This window comes from Microtus oregoni, unplaced genomic scaffold (assembly GCF_018167655.1).
Source record: "Microtus oregoni isolate MIOR12 unplaced genomic scaffold, Mior012 000087F_ref0000451, whole genome shotgun sequence".
Classification (NCBI taxonomy): Eukaryota; Metazoa; Chordata; class Mammalia; order Rodentia; family Cricetidae; genus Microtus; species Microtus oregoni.
The window spans coordinates 1,859,763-1,866,054 of record NW_024544554.1 but is presented as its reverse complement, the minus strand read 5'-3'; the positions used below and the strand labels follow the sequence as shown (position 1 = coordinate 1,866,054).

The 6,292-nt window shown below is 42.4% G+C and overlaps 1 non-coding gene across 1 annotated transcript; it reads left to right on the top strand.

Annotated features, from left to right (window-relative positions):
• Positions 1–2,814: 2,814 nt before the first annotated feature.
• On the top strand, positions 2,815–2,918 carry LOC121442218. Its single transcript, XR_005973536.1, has one exon. It is a non-coding gene; the product is annotated as a U6 spliceosomal RNA (small nuclear RNA).
• Positions 2,919–6,292: the final 3,374 nt, after the last annotated feature.

The following is a 6,292-nucleotide window of genomic DNA, read 5'->3' as shown; positions in this document are numbered from 1 at the left end:
ATGCTTACCTCAGTGGCACAGCACCTGCCTACCATGTATACGTCTGTAAGTTCAGATCTCAATCTCACCAATAGAAGAAAGTGCTTGTTTTAACAGACTTTACTTAAGACAGTTTTTTTATTTCCCAGCATGCAACTCACCATTAAGAGCATCTGTTTGCTCCATAAAGTGCATCATAGTCTATTTTTGCTTATGAACACTGGAAAGAAACTACATAATATGCACTGGGATTATTTAAAAGAGCAAGACCACTAAAAAGGTAAAGCAAAGGAAATAAACAAAAAGCATGGCACTTAAAAGTCAAAAAGTATATATAAAGTAATATGCGTGTATATATATGTGTGTGTGTGTGTGTGTGTGTGTGTGTGTGTGTGTGTGTGTAATCTGAAACAAGAAGCAGGATGCCCCTTGATCTCCACTGGGGAGCATGGGCAAATCAGTTTTGGCTGCTCTGTGCATAAACACAAATTGAAAGAGCAATTCAGAAGAGCATTTAAGTATTGACTTGTATGTTATAAAGAAATATTAGTGATTAGGAAAAATTTGAAAGACCAATAGTGATCAGAATCAACTCAGTCATCTATAAACCCTGCCACCTACAACAGTGACTGGCCTGCAGGATACACTTGTGCAATAGTGGCACAGACGTTATGGGAGGAACCAATCACTCTTAACATTTGGATTTAAGGTCTGTCAAGAGATGGAATTTATACCTGACACTGCTGAAGTTTCCAAGTTCCTGAGACTAGATAGGTCATGGGCCCTAGGGAAAACCCTATTACTATTTACTAAATGAACTTAGCAATAAAATATCTCCTAGTGGCACATACCCACAGATAAATACATTGCTCAGCCATCACCAGAGAAGCTTCTTCTTGAAGTAGATGGTAATTAATATTGAGACTCACAATGTGCACAGAGTAAGCAAATTTGCAGTGTTCTGACCTGGATGTGGTGTCTGTATCAAACTCCTCCCCCAAAGGTCAATATGAAAGATGTGGTAGGAAGATTGAGTGATCTAGAGATGGCACCAAGGAAAAAGCAGCTTTCCCACACAACAGCCCATATGAACTCACAGAGACTGTGGCAGCATGCATGAGACCTACTCAAGCCAGACAAAATCCCAGCACGGAGAAGGGAAGTGAGCACAAAACCCCCACCCCTATGACTGGTACCTCCTGGGAAAGGGAAAGTCATTTTTCTCCAATGAAGTTACACTAGTATACCAACCACACTCTTGGGCATGTCCCATGCACAGAAGCAGCGGACCAACACAGAACAAACTCTATGGTCTTGTGTGTGCTTTTTCCTTTATTTTGGTAGGTTTGTCTTTTTAGTTTTTATTTATTTTGACTTTCATTTATTTAAAATTTATTTTGTTTTTTAGAAAAGAACAGGGCAGGGAGGTAGAGGGGACCTGGGAGGAGTTGGAATGAGAGGAAAGTATAATCAAAATATATTGTATGAAAACTTTTTTCTAAATAAAAAAGGCAATAAAGCAGAAAATGTCTGAACATGGTATAAGCTGTGTTTGCCTCTCCAACCTGTCTTTTGTATCTGCTAGGGAGTGAGTATATGTTATATCTGCACACGACCGATACAGCTGATCTGAGGGACCTGTTCTAACTACAACAGCCTTGGCCTCCTCCCTCAATCCAGTTCTGGGGTCTATCTGTTCTCTGCTGTGCTTTACCAAGTGACTACCTCTACTGAAATAACCCACAGGCACATGGACACCATTTATTATTGTGCTTATGGACATCGGAGTGCTGGGAGTACGGAATGTATGTTAGTTTTAACCAAATCTTGACTTGTTTGATTTTACCCATTAAGATTCAGGAGCTGGATACTGGAGTGAAAACTTGCTAGCCCAGAGAGGCAGAGACAGCACCTGGCTGACCTTCCTCCTCCACTGATATCCAAGAAACAAGACCTTTCTCCTACCCATCTCAAATAAAACTGAAGTTCAATGTCCCTCCCTTCTACTTCCTGTGCATCTCTCTATCCGTCCCCCTGATTCCCTCTTACTCTCTATCTTTTCTTCCTGTCAATGAGTTTCCTTGCTTTTGACCTATGGCTGACTTCTGCTTCCAATATTCAAGCAGAAGGCTCTTGGATGAAAGGTGCGTGCTAGGGCCCAATTTCACCACAACGAGAAACAGGTTTTTCCAGTAAACAGTACAGTCTCAGGGGTCCCAGTGTGATCAGATAGCCTGCGACAAATGTATGCTGTCACGTGTGGCTTTATGTGGACCTTAAGGATCCAGACTCGGGGTCGTCACACCTGTAGAACAGGTAGTTCACTCACCTCCCTGTCTCCTGTCTCCCTTGCCCCTACCGTATTCTCTGTTCAATCACTGCCTTGTTGTGATCAATTCCACCTGCCAATAACGTTTAGCCATGGCTTTGTATTTTTCTTCCTGAGACAAGCTCTCAAGATATTTCCTGAAGACAAGTTCCGGACCACCTTAGAATTGGTTATGTTGTTGAAGACGAGCTTGAACTTCTTCTGATCTTCTGGCCTCCACTGCTCAAGTTCTGAGAATACAGGTTTGTAGCGCCCTGTCAAGTGTATGCAGTGTTGAGGATGGAACTCAGAGCTTTGTGCTTTCTAGGCAAGCATTCACTTTACTGAACAAGCTACATTCCCGGGTCTTAAGTCTTCCTAACAAACTACTACAGCTGGTTTTCTAGTATATGTTAATGAGCATCTTTGCACATATTCAAACTGCCTGTAGTGTGTTACAAATATCTTTGGATGCCCTTGGTATCAAGGTAATGATGGCCCTATTTAGTGGGAAGCACTTATGTCTTGTGTTCACCTCGGCCGCACATACACTAAAAGTGGAACTGTGCAAAGATTAGCATGGACCCTGTGCAAAGATGACACAAAAATTCATGAGGAAGCATTTCTTTCTTTTCTGTTTTACATTGGAGGGCTGAAGGGAATTCTTTAAATATCCGGTACAATTATTGGCAAAGCCATTGCTCTATGAATTACCTTCTGGCATGATGATGAAACTACCTGGAACAGTCGTCTTATGGAAAGATAAACAGACTCAGTTTTGAGGTTTGAGCGAAAGGTTGGGCAGACACATTGAGCTGGCCTCGAGTGAGGAGCTGAGTGTAAACGGGAGGGAATATGGGTAAGGGCACTCCAGAAGGAAAGTGGAAGTCAGCCTCTCTTCCCCACTTCCTGATGATCTCGATTCCCCAAAGACGCTTGACACAGTATAAACTCATATATGCTCAAGCCATGCCCAGTGAGACAGTCCATTTCCTGTTGCCTTTGTATCAAGATGTAGAATTCTACAGCGCCATGTCTGCCTGCACACCACCAAACTCCCAGCCACCATGTTCTCCACCACGATGACAGTGGACTAAACCTCTCAAATGGTAAGCCACCACCTCAGCTAAATGCTTTCCTCTATTACAGCCCCATGCTCATGGCGTCTCTTCACAGCAATAGAAACCCTAACTAAGATATTACGTTATGATTGAAAAGGTCAGCCACAAAGATCACACAACAATGTGAAAGGCTTGTGTAGCAATAGGACTTCAATATATTTAAGGAAAAAAAACCTTCATAGCTGAAAGAGAAACACAAATCACGATTAGAATCAAAGATGTCAACACTCTCAACCATTGAAAAACTAGACCAAACGCCCACAGCTATGCAGTGTTTGAAGGACACAATGAATGAACAGAATCTACTCTACACAGTCAGGAGAATGATGGGGTTTTGTTCTGAGAAACGCTTGCTCTGCAGTTTTGTGGTTTGGTTAATGAACATCACAGATTAAGGTGCCTACGATGTCATGAGACAATGCAGTCTTGTGGGAACTAGCATTGAGTGTGTGTTTGTCATTGACCAAGAAGACTCTTTTGGGCATATTCTTTCCTGTACATATATATACTCTATCCATTTGGTCACAGAATGTTTATCAAGAGAGATTCTATCAATGGGCTATAAAAATTCCCAAACAGTTCAAAGAATTAAATTGATATACCATGTTTTCTTCAAATATAGCATAACCAAACTAGGAAACAGAAAAATAACAAGAAAAGTCTTAAACAAAAAATAAATTGTTCAACTGCATTAAACCAAATAAGAGAATAATGTATCAAAATAGGCAGACATTGCTAGGCCAGTGCTGACCCAGTAACCCCTACAGCTAAATGTGCCCACTTGAGAAGAGGGAAACACACCCCGGAGAAGTCCAGTAGGGGGTCTCATGCTAACATCTTTGGTGCCCTCTGAAAATCCGAGATATTTTTAAAGGCCTCAAACAAGAAGATGTATCAAAGGAAAAAGTAGAAATTAAATTGAAAAAAAAACCTACATAGAATAATGAAAAAGAGTTGATTGTTTCAAAAGGTCAATAAAATTAAGAACTCTAGAGCAAAATTAATAAGAGGAACCTATAAGGAAAGAAACTCTAAGTCGCCAACCCCATGAGTGGAATACAGACACCAAGTGTGTCTGCATCCTGATGTGCCCCCAAATCATTGCTCAGTCTGTGGAAGATGTGTGAATTAAACAGTCCTGTAAAAAAAAATCATCCCAAACAAAATATAGATAGTTTACATAATATAGCTTTGTGGAATTCCACCAAAGAACTAAGGAAGATTAACAGGAATTCTACACACTATTCCCCAGAAAAGGAGAGAATAGGTCTGAAACAAAGACAGTACAAAATAAAGGCAGAGGACAACAAGAAAATAAACAGAAGTCAAATAAACAAAAATCGGAAAAAGAACGGGAGGAAGAAGCCAAGCTCGGGCCAATGCCCTCTGCGTCAGCGGAATCCGGCTCTGATATAGTACTGCCGTGATGCGTGATGTGTCCGCATCTGCACCCCTGGGGGGGAGGGCTGAGCAAGGGGCACAAGGGATTTCTCTGCGTGCAGGTGGATAAGCATCTAAATTGCTGCAACATAAAAAGTTTCACTTTTCAGTAGGATGGTGATAGCACACACCTTTAATCCCAGCACTGGGGAGCCAGAGGCAGGGGAGTCTTTATGAGTTCAAGGCCAGCCTGGTCTACAGAGCGAGATCCAGCACAGCCAGGACTACACAGAGAATTCCTGTCTCCAAACAACAACAACAACAAAAGTCTCACTTTTCAAAAGTCTTCAAAAATATAAAACTAAAGCGAGATTATTTTTCCTGGAAATTTTGTAGTATGTAATACAAAATAGGCATTTTTATTGTTTGTTTTATATTCCGTGTGTTCGGATGTAGATATTAATAAAAATAATCTGAGGCTGTAGTATGACATATCTATAATCTAGTCCCCAGCTGAGGCAAGGGAACTGAAAATTCCAGGTTAGCAAATTTAAGACTCTGTCTCAAAGTCAGAACAAAAGAAAAACCAAAACTCACAGTTACCAATTAGAGACAATACATGAATAAAACAGTAATTTTAGGAACTTCGAGATGACTGGGTGGGCAAAATGCCTGGCACATAAACACAAGTGCCTGCGTGGAGCTACCAGCATCTAAGCAAAAGCCAGGAGCAGCGAGCGAGCTTGTCATCTCAGTCCTGGGGAGGCTGACACAGGAGGGGCCCCGGGAACTGGGCCAAAGTGGGGAGCTCCAGGTTCAGTGAAAAAACCCTCTCTTCAAAGTAAGGCGGACTTGCACCAGATCAGGCCAGCCAAAATCCTAGGAGGGGCTGGGAAAGGGTTCATGCAAGCCCGCCTATCTTCTTTTTTTTTTTTTGATTTTCGAGACAGGGTTTCTCTGACGCTTTGGAGCCTGTCCTGGAACTAGCTCTGTAGACCAGGCTGGTCTCGAACTCACAGAGATCCGCCTGCCTCTGCCTCCCGAGTGCTGGGATTAAAGGCGTGCGCCACCATCGCCCGGCTAGCCCCGCCTGTCTTTAAGGACCTTTGGGTTGCTAGTGAGGGACAGTCGTTTTATTCCCGGATGCAGACCCTGCGAGACTTACCTTGCCCCAGTGTATGTGCATCCCATCTGGGCAGCACTAAATGGATTCAGTGAGTTTAGAGACAGAGATTCATGGAGCACACAGCCATGGTTGAGATGGGAAAGAAAAGGGGCGGGACAAAATTGGAAGGGAAGGAATGGGGATGCAGTTGATCAAAAACCATAATGTGCATGTCTGAATATTAAGTCCCATGTAGCACGAATAATAAAACCCAGAGACAGATTTTGGGGTTCAAGGTGAAGATCAGAAAATCACAGCAGCCAAACCACTAGGGAGTTCTTACTTCTACCAAGGCTCAAACAAAGGGGTGATCCTATCCTCAGAGTGACTGTAGATTGC